This window comes from Ailuropoda melanoleuca, chromosome 16 (genome assembly GCF_002007445.2).
Source record: "Ailuropoda melanoleuca isolate Jingjing chromosome 16, ASM200744v2, whole genome shotgun sequence".
Classification (NCBI taxonomy): Eukaryota; Metazoa; Chordata; class Mammalia; order Carnivora; family Ursidae; genus Ailuropoda; species Ailuropoda melanoleuca.
In genome coordinates, this window is record NC_048233.1 from 45,241,089 (window position 1) to 45,258,384 (window position 17,296).

Here is a 17,296-nt window from a genome sequence, read left to right on the forward strand (position 1 = left end):
CAGTACAAACTTTCAGTTACAAAATAATTAAATTCTGAGGATCTAATGTACAGCAGGGTGATTATAGTTAATAGTTCTGTATCGTATCCTTGAAATTTGCTGAGAGTAGACCTTAAGTGTTCTCACCATATACAAAAAGGTTAACTATGTGAGGTGATAGATATGTTAATTAATTTGTTTTTGTTAATCATTTCACAATGTATACATATATTAAGTCATCATATTGTACATCTTAAAAAAGCCATATTGTACAGCCTAAGTATTTACAATTTTCATTTGTTAATTATACCTCAATAAAACTAAAAAAGCTTTTAAAAAATAGTTTTTTTAAAGATTTTATTTATTTATTTGACACAGAGAGAGACAGCATAAGCAGAGGGAGTGGTAGAGGGAGAGGGAGAAGCAGACTCTGGACCAAGCAGAGAGCCCAATGCAGGTCTCAATCCCAGGACCCTGGGATAATGACCTGAGCTGAAGGCAGATGCTTAACTGACTGGGCCACCCAGGCACCCCAAAAGAAATATATTTTTAATGATAAAACATTACTATAGTAATAAAATTAGAAATCTTGAAAAAAACACCAAATATGAAGAGAAGCAGGAAAATATGACCCATTTCCAGAGAATAATCAACCAATATCAACAGGCCCAGAAATGAGTGATAGGATAAAAATAGCAAGTGAGAATATTAAAATGGCTATTAAAAACTGCTTCATAGGTTCAGGAAGGTAAATGAAAATATCATGGTAGAAAGAGAATTCAAAGATATATAAAACATCCAAATGAAACTTCTGACAATGGAAAAATACAAAATCTTAAATGGCAAAAAAAATGTATCAGATGAGATTAACAATAAATAAGTGCAGAAGTAAAAGACATCACAATAGAAATGACTCAAAATGAAGTACAGAGAGTAAAAAGATTGAAAACATGAGCAGTGTCTCAGCAATGCCTCAGATAGGATCCTATCAAACAATTTAACAAATGTATAATTGGAATCCTGCAAAGAAGGAGGGATACACAATGTAATAAAAATAAAACAAATTTTAAAAAAGAAGGAGGGGAAGGATGGGAACAGAAAAATATTTAAAGAAATAATGGCTGAAAACTTCCCAAATTTTCATACATATATCTTCCCACAGATCCAAAAAGCTCAATGATTCAAGGAGAATAAAAATGTCTTTAATGCAACAGACCACTCAGTAAACAAACTGCTGGAAATTGCTGCTAGAAAGAAATTCTTAAAAGCAGTCAGAGGAGAAAAAAGGACACATGTACAGAGATACAAAGATAAGACTGACAGAAGATTCCATGTTAGAAACCATGTAAACCAGAAGAAAATAAATCTGTCAACTAGATTTTCATTCCCGGCAAAAGTGTCTTTCAAAAATGAAAGTGAAACATTTTTTCAGACAAACAACATCTGAGAAAACTCATTACCAACACAGGTACACTATAAGAAATTCTAAAGGAAATTCTTCAAGCAGATGGAACATAATACTATATGGAAATTTGGATCTACACAAAGGAATCAAGAGTGTCAGTAATGAGAATAGGTGGATTAAGATAAAAGAAATTTTTCTATTCTTTAATCTCTTTAAAATAAAAATGGCTATTGAAAACAAAAATAATACCACTATACTATGAGATTTACAACATATATAGACGTAAAACATGACAATGAGTACAAAGAGAAGTTTCTTACCCTATATACCTGAAGTGGTATAATATTACCCGAAGGTAGACTGCGATAAGTTAAAGATGTATTCTGTAAACTTTAGAGGAACCCAATAGCAAAACAAAGGTATGGCTAATAAACCAACAAAAAGATCTAATAGAATCATAAAAAGAATGTAGGAAAAGAGGGAGGAAAGAATGAAAAAGAAGAAAATAGAAAAAATAGCAATATCATAGATTTAAACCCAGCCATATTAATAATTACACTACATTTGAGTAATCTAAACACTGCAACTAAAAGCAGAGATTGTTAAGACTGTATAAAAAAGCAAGAACCAATTTTGTGCTACCTATTAAAAACCTAATTTAATGGGGTGCCTGGGTGGCTCACTCAGTTAAGCGTCTGCCTTCGGCTCAGGTCATGATACCAGGGTCCTGGGATTGAGCCCCACATTGGGCTCTCTGCTCAGCAGGAGTCTGCTTCTCCCTCTCCCTCTGCCTGCTTCTCAGCCTACTTGTGCTCTCTCTCTCTCTGTCAAATAAATGAATAAAATCTTAAAAAAAACCACCTTAATAAAAAACACAGGCAAAGGAAGGGGCACCCAGGTGGCTTACTGGTTAAGCAACTGACTTTTGATTTCTACTCAGGTCAGCATCTTAAGGTTGTAAGATCGAGTCCCATGTTGGGCTTCACACTCAGCATGGATTCTCACTCTTCCTCTGCCCCTCCCCTTCTCACGGCTCTAAATAAATAAATGAATGCATACATACATACAATCTTTAAAAAATACAGGCACAGGTAAGTTAAAAGTAAAAGGAGGCAAAAAAGATATATTATGAAAGCACTAACCAAAAGAAAGTTGGAATGGCTACATTAATACAGAGAAAAGACTTCAGGATAAGAAATATTACAAGATAAAGAGGCATATTACCTTTTTCTTAAGGTTTATTTATTTATTTTGAGAGAGAGAGAGCACGCATGCATGAGTGGGGAGGAGGAGCAGAGGGAGAGACACAGACTCCCTACTGAGCACAGAGACACACTTGGGGCATGATCCCAGGACACTGAGATCATGACTCAAGCCAAAATCCAGAGTCAGCCCCTTAACCGACTAAGCCACTCACATGCCCCAAGAGGTATATTTCTAATAATAAATCAGTTAATCAGTTAAAAGATGAAAGATTTGTATGACTGAAGAAAAAGCAGAGTATGGATAAAGAAGATATGATGTATATATATATACATACACCCAATGGAATATTACTAAGTCATCAGAAAAAAATGAAATCTTGCCATTTGCAATAATGTGGATGGAACTAGAGAGTATTATGCTAAGCAAAATAAGTCATCAGAGAAAGACAAATACCATATGATTTCACTCATACATGGAATTTAAGAAACAAAACAGATGAACATAGGGGAAGGGAAGGAAAAATAAAATAAGATATAAACAGAGAGGTAGGTAAACCCTAAGAGACTCTTAACTCTAGGAAACAAACTGAGGGTTGCTGGAGGGGAGATGGGTGAGGAGGAAGTTATAATTAGGCGATAAGCATTAAGGAGGGCACTTGATGTAATGAGCACTGGGTGTTATATGCAAATGATGAATTACTAATTATACCCCTGACACTAATAATACAGTATATGTTAACTAAATTGAATTTAAATAAAGAATTTTAAAAACTGCCATTTATAACACCAAAAACAATAAAATACTTATAAATAAATTTAACAAAGGAAATGAAAGATCTGTACTATAAAAACTATAAGACTTTTCTGAAAGAAATTGAGGATGACACAAATTAATGGAAGGGCATCCTGTATTCATGAATTAGAAGAATGAATATTGTTAAAATGTCCATACTACCCAATTGATGAAATTCCCATCAAAATACCAATGGCATTCCTCACAGAAATAGAAAAAATATATATCCTAAAATTTGAATGAACCACAAAAGATCTGGAATAGCCAAAGCAATACTGAGGGAAAAAAGAACAAACCTGAAGGTATCAGAAGATATCATACTTCTTGATTTCAAACTATACTACAAAGCTTTGGTAATAAAAACAGTATGGTACTGGCAAAAATAGACACATAGACCAATAGAACAGAGTAGAGAGCCCAGAATTAAACCCTGCTTATATGGTCAACTAATATTCAGCAAGGGAGCCAAGAACACCCAATGGGAAAAAGACAGTCTCTTCAACAAATGGTGTTGGGAAACTGGGCAAACACATGCAGTGTTTGGACCCCCAAACACATGCAATGAAATTGGACCCCCATCTTTTTTTTTAAATTTTTTTTATTGTATTATGTAGTCACAATACAGTACATCCCCGGTTTCCGATGTAAAGTTCAATGATTCATTAGTTGCGTATAACACCCAGTGCACCATGCAACATGCCCTCATTACTACCCATCACTGGTCTATCCCATTCCCCCACCCCCCTCCCCTCTGAGACCCTCAGTTTGTTTCTCAGAGTCCATAGTGTCTCCTGCTTCATTCCCCCTTCTGATTACCCCCCTTTCTTTATCTCTTTCTTCCCCTACCGATCTTCCTAGTTCTTATGATCCATAGATGAGAGAAATCATATGATAATTGTCTTTCTCTGCTTGACTTATTTCACTTAGCATTTTCTCCTCCAGTGCCGTCCATGTTGCAGCAAAAGTTGAGAACTTGTTCTTTCTGATAGCTGAGTAATATTCCATTGTATATATGGGCCACAACTTCTTAATCCAGTCGTCTGTTGAAGAGCATCTCGGTTCCTTTGATGATTTAGCTATTGTGGACAATGCTGCTATGAACATTGGGGTGCATATGGCCCTTCTCCTAGTTCTTATGTTCCATAGATGAGAGAAATCATATGATAATTGTCTTTCTCTGCTTGACTTATTTCACTTAGCATTTTCTCCTCCAGTGCCGTCCATGTTGCAGCAAAAGTTGAGAACTTGTTCTTTCTGATAGCTGAGTAATATTCCATTGTATATATGGGCCACAACTTCTTAATCCAGTCGTCTGTTGAAGAGCATCTCGGTTCCTTTGNTCTCGGCTCCTTCCATGATTTGGCTATTGTGGACAATGCAGCTATGAACATTGGGGTGCATATGGCCCTTCTCTTTACTACGTCTGTATCTTTGGGGTAAACACCCAGTAGTGCAATGGCTGGGTCATAGGGTAGCTAAATTTTTAACTTTTTAAGGGACCTCCACACTGTTTTCCAGAGTGGCTGTATCAACTCGCATTCCCACCAACAATGTAGGAGGGATCCCCTGTCCCCACATCCTCTCCAGCAATTGTTGTTTCGTGCCTTGTCAGTTTTTGCCATTCTAACTGGTGTAAGGTGGTATCTCAGTGTGGTTTTGATTTGAATTTCCCTGATGGCTAATGATTTTGAACATTTTTTCATGTGTCTGTTAGCCATTTGTATGTCTTCATTGGAAAAGTGTCTGTTCATATCTTCTGCCCATTTTATGATTTGTTTATTTGTTTCTCGTGTATTGAGTTTGAGAAGTTCTTTGTAGATCTTGTATACCAGTCTTTTATCTGTAGTGTCATTTGCGAATATATTCTCCCATTCCGTGGGCTGTCTCTTAGTTTTTTTGACTGTTTCCTTGGCTGTGCAGAAGCTCTTTATCCTGATAAAGTCCCATAAGTTCATTTTATCTTTTATTTCTCTTGCCTTTGGAGATGTGTCGTGAAAAAGGTTGCTCTGGCCGATGTCATAGAAGTTGTTGCCTATGTTCTCCTCTAGAATTTTGATGGATTCCTGTCTCACATTGAGGTCTTTCATCCATTTGGAGTTTATTTTTGTGTATGGTGTGAGAGAGTGGTCAAGTTTCATTCTTTTGCATGTAGCTGTCCAATTTTCCCAGCACCATTTATTGAAGAGACTGTCTTTTTTCCACCGGATGTNGTTCATTTTATCTTTTGTTTCTCTTGCCTTTGGAGATGTGTCATGAAAAAGGTTACTTTGGCCAATGTCGTATAGGTTGCTGCCTATGTTCCCCTCTAGGATTTTGANATACGTTACCTTGGAATTAACTTAACCAGAGACGTAAAGGACCTATATCCTAGAAACTATAGATCACTTTTGAAAGATATTGAGGAAGACATAAAAAGATGGAAAAATATTCCATGCTCATGGATTGGAAGAATTAACATAGTTAAAATGTCCATACTACCCAGAGCAATCTACACTTTCAATGCTATCCCGATCAAAATACCGAGGACATTTTTCAAAGAACTGGAACAAATAGTCCTTAAATTTGTATGGAACCAGAAAAGGCCCCGAATCTCCAAGGAACTGTTGAAAAGGAAAAACAAAGCTGGGGGCATCACAATGCCGGATTTCGAGCTGTACTACAAAGCTGTGATCACAAAGACAGCATGGTACTGGCACAAAAACAGACACATCGACCAATGGAACAGAATAGAGAACCCAGAAATGGACCCTCGGCTCTTTGGGCAACTAATCTTTGATAAAGCAGGAAAAAACATCCGGTGGAAAAAAGACAGTCTCTTCAATAAATGGTGCTGGGAAAATTGGACAGCTACATGCAAAAGAATGAAACTTGACCACTCTCTCACACCATACACAAAAATAAACTCCAAATGGATGAAAGACCTCGATGTGGACCCCCATCTTATACCACTCACAAAAATTAATTTGAAATGGTTGAAAGATTTAAACATAAGACTTGATAGTATAAAACTCCCAGAAGTAAAAATATAGAGAAGAATCTCTTTGATGTGATGAATCTCTCTTAGCAATGATTTTTTGGATATGACACCAAAATCAACAAATGGGACTACATCAAACTTAAAAGCTTTTGCAAAGCAAAAATATAAATAAATAAATAAATAAATAAATAAATAACAAAAATGAAAGACAATTTACAAAATGGGAGAAAATCTTTTGTAAACCATATATCAGATAAGGAGTTAATATCCAAAATATATAAAGAACTCCTACAACTCAAAATTTTAAAAAATCCAATTTAAAAACATGCAAAAAAAACCCCAAAAACAAAAAAACTTAAACAGATATTTTTCCAAAGACGACATACAAATGGCCAACAGGTACATGAAAAGATGCACAACATCACCAATCATCAGGGAAATGCAAATCAAAACCACAATGAAATATCAACTCACACTTGTTAGAATGTCTATTATCAAGAAGGCAAGGGGCGCCTGGGTGGCACAGCGGTTAAGCGTCTGCCTTCGGCTCAGGGCGTGATCCCGGCGTTATGGGATCGAGCCCCACGTCAGGCTCCTCTGCTATGAGCCTGCTTCTTCCTCTCCCACTCCCCCTGCTTGTGTTCCCTCTCTCACTGGCTGTCTCTATCTCTGTCAAATAAATAAAATCTTTAAAAAAAAAAAAAAAGGCGGCAAGAGACAGCAAGTGCTGGCAAGTATGTGAGAAAAGAAAACTCCTATACCATTGGTAGGAATATAATAAATTGGTTCAATCACTATGAAAAACAGTATGGCATTTCCTCAAAAAATTAAAAATACACCTACCATAGAATCCAGCAATTCCACTTTGAGTATATACCCAGAGGAAACAAAAACAGGATTTTAAAGAAAATAAATAAATTAAAAAATAATAATAAATCAGTTAATCCATCAAGAAAACATAACAGACTTAAATGTGTACACACTTAATAACAGAGCCTCAAAACAATGAAGTGAAAACTGATAGAACTGAAAGGAGAATTAGACAAATCGACAACTGTAGTTGATTATTTCAACAGCTTTTCGGTAATAAAACAACTCAGTGAAGATCACTAAAGATACAGGACACATGAACAAATTGAATCTGACACACAAAGAACATTCTGATCAACAACAGCAAAATACACATTCCTTTCAAGAACACACATAATATTAAGCAAGAATGACTATATTCTGGATCTTAAAAATGCCTATAAATTAAAAAGGGTTGAAACGACATAAACTGTGTTTTCTAGTCACAATGGATTAAACTAAACATCACTAACATAAAGATATCTGGGAAAACCGAAAAATTTGGGAATTAACAACATGCTTATAAATAACTCCCTTAACAAAGAAAAGACCAAAAGGGAAATTAGAAAATATTTTGAACTAAGTAAAAACAAAAACACAAAATAGTAAAGTTTCTAAATAGGTGTAAAGCTCAGATATGCTTAGAACAAATATCATAGATTAAAAGGGCAGAAGTAAGCACCAAAAATGCAATACTACTGCAAGTCAAAGGCAGAAGTGATATTCGATTAGCAAAAGCAATAGATACTCACCACACCTTCCTTCTGTTTCACCATGTCATCAAGTTTCCATTCCATCTCTTTCCTTCTGTCCATTAAACATTTCCAAATGGATACAGTAAGCCCTCTCCATCAGCATCAGTCATGTATCCTTTTCTACTCATTGTAATGGTATTGTTGTAAAATAAACATTTCATAGAGCCTGCCCCACGCATAGCTTTACACATACACACCCTTCTGTCCAAACCCCCCACCCCCCAAACTCACACACAAACAGCTAGGGTGAAGTTTAACTAGCGACGACCGTCTGACCCAAAAGTAGACAGTACGTTGTTAGTTGGCTAGAAATCTGACTTTGTGTGACTTTGCATTAGGAGATGAGGGGGCTGAAGAGAGTCTATCTTGAGAACTTAATACAGGCCACAAGATTGCTGACACTTGGTGGTGGGAAGTTACAGTAAATTGAAAGTAATGGCAACTGTTTGCAAGTTGATGAGTACAAGGGGGAAGCTGTTCTACAGAGAAAGGAAAATGGAGCTGACAAGATGCAGAGAGGGGAGAAGAGCCTGTGGCCCAAGAGAGGGAAATTGAGGTGGCAGCCAGCTGCTCCTGTTCCTCTCAATCTCCCCGATGCTCAGCTGCACTTGATTTCATGTCATTTGATTCTGTGAGAGCTCTGTATCTTTGCAATAAACAGTCTTCTTTACTTGAGTAACTTTGAATGAGTTTTGTTTTCTTGTAACCAAAGGAGCCATAACTTGAACAATTTCATGTGTCTTTTTAATTGTCTCGCAGTATTGCATAGTAACTTCTTTAAGGGTAAGCAGTGTATTTTATTTCATCTGTATAACACAGCTTACAGCAACATGACTAAATTATACAAGTGTTGATAAGGTTAATAATGAATGAAATCATTAATCTGGTTACTGACACTTCTACCACTGCCAGAATAATGAATCATTTGTTTTTGTCTGCCCTCCATCAATTCCTTTATGAAACTTTTTTTCCGCTACTCCCTGTGGCTCTGGTGGGATTCCGAATCTCAGGCTCCCACCCCCCACCCACTAAAGGAGGCATGCAGCTCACAATATAGGTCAGTCAAGTTCTCCCAATCAGGAATTTGAGTGTAAGTCATTGGACAGTAGTCCCCTAAAGAAATGTTGATGCGTTTCTGCAGTTGGGAGCCCTGAAGCTCCCTTGTCCTGGCCTTTCAGGGGTCTTTCTTTTCCTTTTCCTTCAGTCCTAGGGCCACCTTCCTGCCAATGACTCCCCTTTTCTCATTTAAGCCATCAGAGTCCATTTCTATTGTTTTCAGCCTAAGAATCCGCTTGGATATAGCTGGGCTCCCAGGGAGGCCAGTTTTCCCCCTGGTCCATTTAGAATAGCTGGGGAAACCCTTCTTTTTGAAAAGAGAGTCGTTCTTTGAAATACCATCTTTGAAACAAATGAAATATTTCTTTATTAATCAGCTGCTCAACGGCTGATTTTTTGCAGTAGTCTCTGATCCAAACTTCTGGGTGCCTCTCATGCAAGAGACACCATATGTTCCGCCTCAGTTGTTTATATTCAACCCCATCCTCACCTATGAGGCTGTCTGTAAGTGAAAAAGTAACAAATCTTGACAGAAGTCATATGTCTTTGGGACCCAAGCAACAGAGGCTAACTCCATTTAGCCAAGTTAACACTTCTACAGCAATGTAAAACAAACTTCATGCCTTAGTTCTGAAGGGTCTGTACTTAGCCTAACAAGGCATCGCTCAGCTTTGGGCCTTGTGTCCCAGTTTCTGATGATGGACTCATCTCAGCCCTTTGGATCAGTATCGCTCATACAGTGAAGCCATGCTTAGGGTGTTAGCCCTGATTCTCCCAAGACCTCGAGTTCCAAGGCGGTTTTTCTCCTCTCAACACTCTGACTCGTTATTCTGTTTTACTGAAGTACCTAGAATGAGAGCTTTTGGGAAGCGCTCTGTGCAATTATATAAATGAGTAGGCATGGTTATTTAAAATGTTTTCAGATTTCCTAGAAAGAAATCTTCTGTTCTTTCCTTTCCACTAATTTCTTAATGTGAGTAACAGTCTTGGGGGACATCCTTGCCCAATCCAGGGGTCTGCATTTCCAAGGCAATTTAAAGCCCAGTCAATAGATATTCATTCATTTTTCAAATCACTATTGTGCACCTACTGCATGCCAGGCACTGTACTGTGAGCTGGGTATACAGTGGCAAGAAAACAGGCACAGTCTTGCCTTCAAGGAGAACAGTCTAGTGGAGGAGAGAGAAAGAAATAAATACATAAACTCAAAAATAATCATAAATGAGTGCTTAGTGCTATGAAAAAATTAACAAGAAATAGCAATCTATAATGATAAGAGAGAATCTTTTTAGATAGGAGAGGGCAGAAGGGGCTTTCTGAGTCCTGAAGTATAAGGAATGAGGGGTACAGGAACCAGATTGATAGAATAGCATAGAAGAGACCTGGAGGTGGGAAAGAGGTGGAATAAGCAAAGGATAGAGTGAGATTAAGATGGGTGAGGAAGAGAGTTGGGGCCAGGAAAGGAGTTTGGATTTTGTATAGAATCTTATGAAAATATGGCCACTTTGAAAAACAGTTTGGCAATTTCTTTAAAAGTTAAATATAGTTTCGCCATACAGCCCAGCAATTGCACTACTAAGTACCTAAGAAGAATGAAAAACATATCTACACAAAGACTTGAATGTTCACAACAGCATTATTTATAGTGGTTTAAGACTTGGAATAATTCAATTGTCTGTTAATAAGAGCATAGATAAATAAATGGTATGTCCATAGAATGGAATATTGCTAGGCAGGTAAAAAAAAAAAGGGGGGCAAACTACTCATACAAGATCAAACCTGTTTTTGTTGGTGGTCACTGGGGTGTTTATAATTATGAAAATTCATTGAATGGACCATGTCAGATTGCCCATTTTACTGTATGTAAATCATAGCTCAATATTTTAAAATGTAATGGAAAGATATAGAAGGGTTTCTAAAGCAAGAGAGAAATGTGACTTGATTTGTTCTTAACAGTCCTCTGATCACTGTGCGAAAATCAACTTGAAGAGAGCTAACAAGCAGGTAGAGTGACCATTAAAGAAGTTATTACAGAAATCCAGGAGAAAGATGCTGAAGGCTTTGACTAGTGAGAAATAAGGGAAGCCGGTATACAGACTTGAGATGTATGAGGAGTTAGAAATGACAGTGTTTATTTAAAAAGGATGAAAAAATAAAAGACAACACCTACATTTTTGGCTTGAGCCTATGGGTGCATAGTCTTGCTATTTACTGAAATGGATTAGCAGACTATGAAAGGAACAAATTTGTTTGAGAGTATGGGGGGGGAGAATCAAGAGCTCTGAGGCATATTTGGGCTGAGATGCATATGACATATCCAAATACAAAACTCAAGTTGACAGTTGAATAGGTATGTCTGAAGCTCAAATGAGATGGAAAATACAAAGTTGAATGTCAGGAGCATGTCAATGACATTGTAGGTCATGGAAATAAATCACTAAGGATGGGAGTGTAGAGAGCAAGCCTTGTAAACACCAACACGTAGATGTTGGTAGAGGAAGAAGATCTGTGATAGAGACTAAAACGAAATTGTAGCAATATCAGAAGTGAGGAGAAAGCCAACGGTGTATTATCAAATAAGGGAGGCCATTTGGGTGTAGTGCACGAAGAGACTAACATGAGGACACAAACTGTCCACTGGACTTGACAACATGGAGATTATTGGTGACCTGGAGATGAGAAGTTGTGTTGAAATGATAGGGGAAGAGACCCCACTGAGAGTTTTGAAGAGTAATGTAGGGCGAAACAATGGAGAGAAGCATGTAAACAACTATTTTGAGGCATTAAGCTGTGAAGGGACATGGAGAAATAAGCAGGATTGGAAAGGGATGATGGAAACAAAGAAGGACTTTTAGAGATAAAGAAGAATCAATCATGTTTGTGAGCTGAAGAGAATTGTCTCTTAGAAAAAGGGAGGATTGATCATTTAGGAGGGATAGGAAATAACTGGAAGAATAAAACCTTGAGAACGTGAAAGAGGACAGGACCCAGAGCCCATAGAGTTTCCAGGTCCAAGAAGAGCTGAGTTACGACAGGAGCAGCACACTTTCTCCTTTGTACCAGAGGCAGAAGGGGAAGATGCAGATGAAAGCAGATGTAGACTAGGGGAGCTCTCGTCTGACGGTTCTAATTTTTCATTTAGATACATTTGACTCAGGATAATCAGATCAGAGTGAGCAGTTAGGGATGAAGTAGGAGCTTTGAGAAGAGAGGTGAAGGTACAAAATAGCATCCTAAAGAGTGGAACAGCAAGTTATTAGATCCCCATAAAATGCTGGGCAGTGGATTGAACTTGTGAGCTTAAAGGGAAGTTTCTCAGTTGATTGTATGATTTTCTCCAGCGATATTCAGTTGCCCAAATTCATGCAGGTAGCTGGCTGAGTGCATCCAAGCTTGGAGTTTTGCCCAGTGAGTATGACGGCTGCCTCTCCCATTACTAGCTCTTTCTAAGGGAGAAGATACTGTAACTTGATTAGTCAGAACCCAGACAATCAATGTGCCATATGTAAGTAATGGACTTGGGAGCCCAGGTGCTTGCCTGGTTTTTGAGGATAGTGTTTTTTTCTCCAGTTGGCCCTTGTTCCTTGTGGATACCTCCCTTGGTTAAGGGTCTAGTGGGAAGAAGGGTCAGCATCCAGATATTCCTGTGTCCCTGGCCATAATGTCATCATAATAGAATTCAAACCTCACTTTGACCCCCTAAGCCACCCAACAATCTAGGAGGGTTCCTGATTAATATTCACCCTAAATGCTCCATTAATTAGTCTCATCCACTTAATGAAATGCCCAAACCTTCAACTGACACCTGCGACATTACTGTTATTGTGTACTCCCAAAAAATATGGTGAAGTACTAACCCCAGTACCCCAGAATGTGACTTTATTTGGAAACAGGGTCACTACAGATGTAATTAGTTAAGATGAGGTAATATGGGAATAGGGTGAGCCCTTAATCCAATATGACTGACGTCCATACCAGTAAAAGGGAAGAGACAGAGAGACAGAGACACATGAAGAAAGAAGGCCATGTGATGACAGAGGCAGGGACTGCAGTGCTACAGCTGCAGGCCAAGGACACAAAGGCGTGCTGGCAAACCACCAGAAGCCAGGAGGAGGCCGGGAAGGATGGTCTCCTTTAGCTTTCAGAGGGAGCATGGCCCTGCCGACACACTGATTTTTTACTTCTAGTCTCCAGAACTATGAGACAATAAATTTCTGTTGTTTTAAGCCAACCAGGTTGTGTACTTTGTTACACAAATACAATTACTACCATCACTGTGGTCCCCACAGACTTTCCTGCCAGACTGAAGGTTTCCTAAGCCACAGAAGCTGAGTCTGCCTGGAGTTCTGGCTTCCTTCCTGGTAGGTGGGCTTCATCCCAAGTCCTAGGTCTTCCCCTTTAGGAAATCAGGCAGCCCTCAGCTCCAGGCTAAGTCAGCCTGCCAAATACAAATAGGCTTTGATTTTACGGAGGGTACACATATCCCAGCCTTAGCTTCAGGGGGGTCTGTTGGACATGGTGGCCATGGCAACAAACCTGCTGAGGAAACACTGAGTGCTCCAGCTAGCCCAGGATGAAAATGCCTCTTTCTGTACTAGCATTAAGAAAAAGTTCTAAAAGGGACCTAGAAAGGCTTTCCAGTAGCCTCTAATGACTGGGCAGTGTACACCCCTTTCTGTCACTTCATAAGAATGAAGACAGGTAGAAATTATGGGGTAGCCCTGGCACCCTATTAAGAAAGGGAAGAGGGGCGCCTGGGTGGCACACTCAGTTAAGTGTCTAACTCTTGGTTTCAGCTCAGGTCGTGATCTCAGTGTTGTGAGATCGAGCCCCGCATCGAGTCAGCTTGGGATTCTTTCTCTTCCTCTCCCTCTGCCCCTCCCGCTCATGCTCTCTCTCTCTGTCAAGTAAATAAATAAATATTTGGGGGAAGGAAAGGAAAGGAGAGGAGAGGAGAGGAGAGGAGAGGAGAGGAGAGAAGGAAAGGAAAGGAAAGGAAAGGAAAGGAAAGGAAAGGAAAGGAAAGGAAAGGAAAGGAAAGGAAAGGAAAGGAAAGGAAAGGAAAGGAAACAGAAATTGTGGGTCAGTAGGCACTAAAGCCAGTTTGCATCCAGCCTTCAGATACTGACTTAAGCCCTATTCTGGCACCATGAATTTTACTGAAAAAGCCAATTACTGAATGCTCTCACATATAGGTTTAAAACATGGAGCCTTCCCAACTTAAACTCCATACCAGTTGAAGAGATTTCCACACCAGCTTCTATAGTAGAGATTTGAAGGAGGATAAATCTCAAAGATCTTCATGCTTCATGAATTATTTCCTACAGCAGAAAACAGGGTTTCGCTGCTTTTTACTAACAACATACAGGCTGGGGGACATTGTCTGTGTTGACTCGGTCACCCAAGGTGTAACTTCGACACATTGAGGGAAAGGGTAGGTGACATGGTCGATTTACTAGAGAGCCCTTTCACTGGGCAATGGGCTCACAACTTCTCAAAATGTGCTGTGCCTGGGACAAGATGGAGCCCTAGCACCTGGCCACAGCCACTGGGCATCAGACCCGACTCAGTGAGACCAGCTTTCATTCACTGGCCGATGCCCTTCTGCCACAGTACACCACAATGGGATGAACAGGTTCCCAGAGCTGAAAGTATACACACTGTATATATATATACATAAGGGGGAGGTGTTTGTGGGCCTTGGAAGCGTTAGCTGGATTTCTAATCTCCCTACTGCTACAGCACGGGGAACATTTATTCTGACACTTGGCCAAGGCATGCTAATCACATCCCACACTATAAATCGAAGTATTTTGGCTTCCCAGTCCCACATGGGATTAAGTTCGTTTCCCATCCTTGGGTTTTTGAGAAGCTCTAATGTCCTTCCAATTAATTCTACTTTCCTCTTAAATTAGCTTGCATGGTTCTGTCACCTGCAACTAAATAATCCCCGAATAAGGTAGAAACTAAGGTTAAGAGGAGATCATTGCCAGAATCAAGGTGGAAATTTCTCTAACATACAGGGCTAATTTACAAAGCAAACACTTAGTACATTCCTGTTAAGTGTGGATTGAAACACACAGTTAATGACTAAATAGGCTGTCTTTTGAACCCCAGGCAGAGACCAGGGAGAAAGGCAGTAAAAAAAAAAAACTTTGTATGCCCCTCATTGCCCACTGCCCTCCCTTGGCTTGGGCATGCCAGTTATCTACCAAAGCAAGAGAACTACCAGCCTTACCGTTCAATATTTATTTTCCGAGGAAGCAAAATTCATGCTAGTTTATTTGCTCTCTTCCCCTCCCCTGGCCCTATTTCCTAGAACTGTTCAGAAATGAAAACTTCAAGAATACGATAGCGTTGGGGGTAGAAGGAGCTGCGTCTTAGCAAACCGTAAGTAGGGACAGAGCCAGACCCCAGAAGCTCAGCATTCAGCAGCTTAGGGCTCTCCATGTACTACACACAGATAAAAGGGAACTGGACTCAGGCTCACACTCAGGTAGAGCACAGGGGCCTCAGAACAAGAGAGAGTTCTGCCCAAAGGCAGCTACCTGGAAAACTGCTGGGAACCTGAGCCGGCAGAGAGGCCATGTTGCTCGGACCACGCAGCAGCTCAGGCTATGGGAGGGAGAGATGCCAGGACCTTGGAGAAGTCGGGCAGTCTATTGGCAAAATGAAAGAATGTCTAGTCTAACTTCTTTTCACAAATGAACACTCAAAACATACAAAATGAAGCACAACAGAGGAATAAACAAAATTATGTCTTTGAAAACCTGTTTACCACAGGAAACAGAAGAAACTTTCAGAAACATGCTTGATGTTTCAATACCATGAGAGCAGCTCTGGTCTTTGTAAGGTAGGCCAAAAGAAGCACAAGTGGAAACGGGGCTCAGAGAAAATCTGGGAGACACAGGGAACTGGATGGAATTTTCAAAGTCATAACACAACCCTAAAGAAAATAGCAAAAAAAAAAAATTAAATCCCCCTAAATGGCAGTGGTTAGCAAGATTGACCCACCAAAATACAAAATGAAAACAAAAAACTAAAAAACACCATCCTAATCTGTGGTAGAAAGAACACACTGGGAAAATCTCTAAGATGAGAGAAGAGGAGAAAAGAAAAGAACGATGAAAGGAGGTGATAACCATGGAAACAGATTGCACATCAGATCACAAAATAATTGGTACCCAGAGCAAGAAGCTAACCCCGATCTAGCACTTACGGGACCATTCCAATGGGCAGGACCACTCTTAGGCAAGAGAGGCCCCTGCCCTGGCCCCTGCACTTTAGGGAGCACTGCTTTGAACCTCCACTGGCCACACCCCTCTTCCTAAAGCAAAGAGTCCAGTGTCTAGAGGTTGAGGCCACCCTCAGCTTGCCCACACCCTGCACATGGATCACACTCTGGGTATCCTGAATTAAATTCTTTGCCCAGGCAGCCTGAGTCTGCCTCCCAGATTTGAGCAAGCCTCTTCCATGGACCCATTCTCCAGGAGTTCGATCACTCCAATAGTGTGTACATCCCCAGGCTTGTGCTGCTTGCAGGGCTTACAGACAGAGCTTCGACGTGCAGCTTGGGACCCCTAGTGTGTACACACAGTGACCCTTGCAGTGTGGGGTCCGAGCCAGGAATGGGAAGGGAGAGAGAGGCATTCTGGGGGCTGGGGGGGCATGTTGGCTTTCTCTGCAATACCATATTCTCAGAACTCAGAGGAGGCTGAGGATTCTGATTTCAGTCCAGCCTTCTAGGTGCTTATGAGGGTATATTTGTGCAGGTTGGAGGATAGAACATATTTTATTTAATAGTATATTAGCATGATTTATAACTCTTAAATATTTCAGCATATGATATGTGGTCCTTCATTTGTGCTCTTACCCTGGCCTCAGAGTTGTAAGGGAGGGAGGCAGGCCTTGACAGTTGTATTACTGTTCCTGATGATCAGCTCCCTAGGTCACCTATATTAAGAAATGTGACCTTTAGCATTGCCTGTCCAGAGAGCTGAAGCCAGCTTCTTTTATAGAAAAGAAAGAAAACACTTTCTGGTAGGGCACCTTGCTACAGCTAGACCCAGGAGCTGGGGCATCAAGACCCAATAGCTTTCTCTCTTTCCCTTTGGGCTTAGGCCGAGGAAGGCCGGAGGGCTTTGTAGCCAAATGCCATGCCATGAATTGTTGCCTGAGCTGGCAGCCAGGGCAGAGCACTCCTCCGCCACCGGCATGCTCTGGGCATCGCCTTCAGGGTAGTTGACCTGTTCTGCTTTCTTTTTTTTTTTTTTTTTT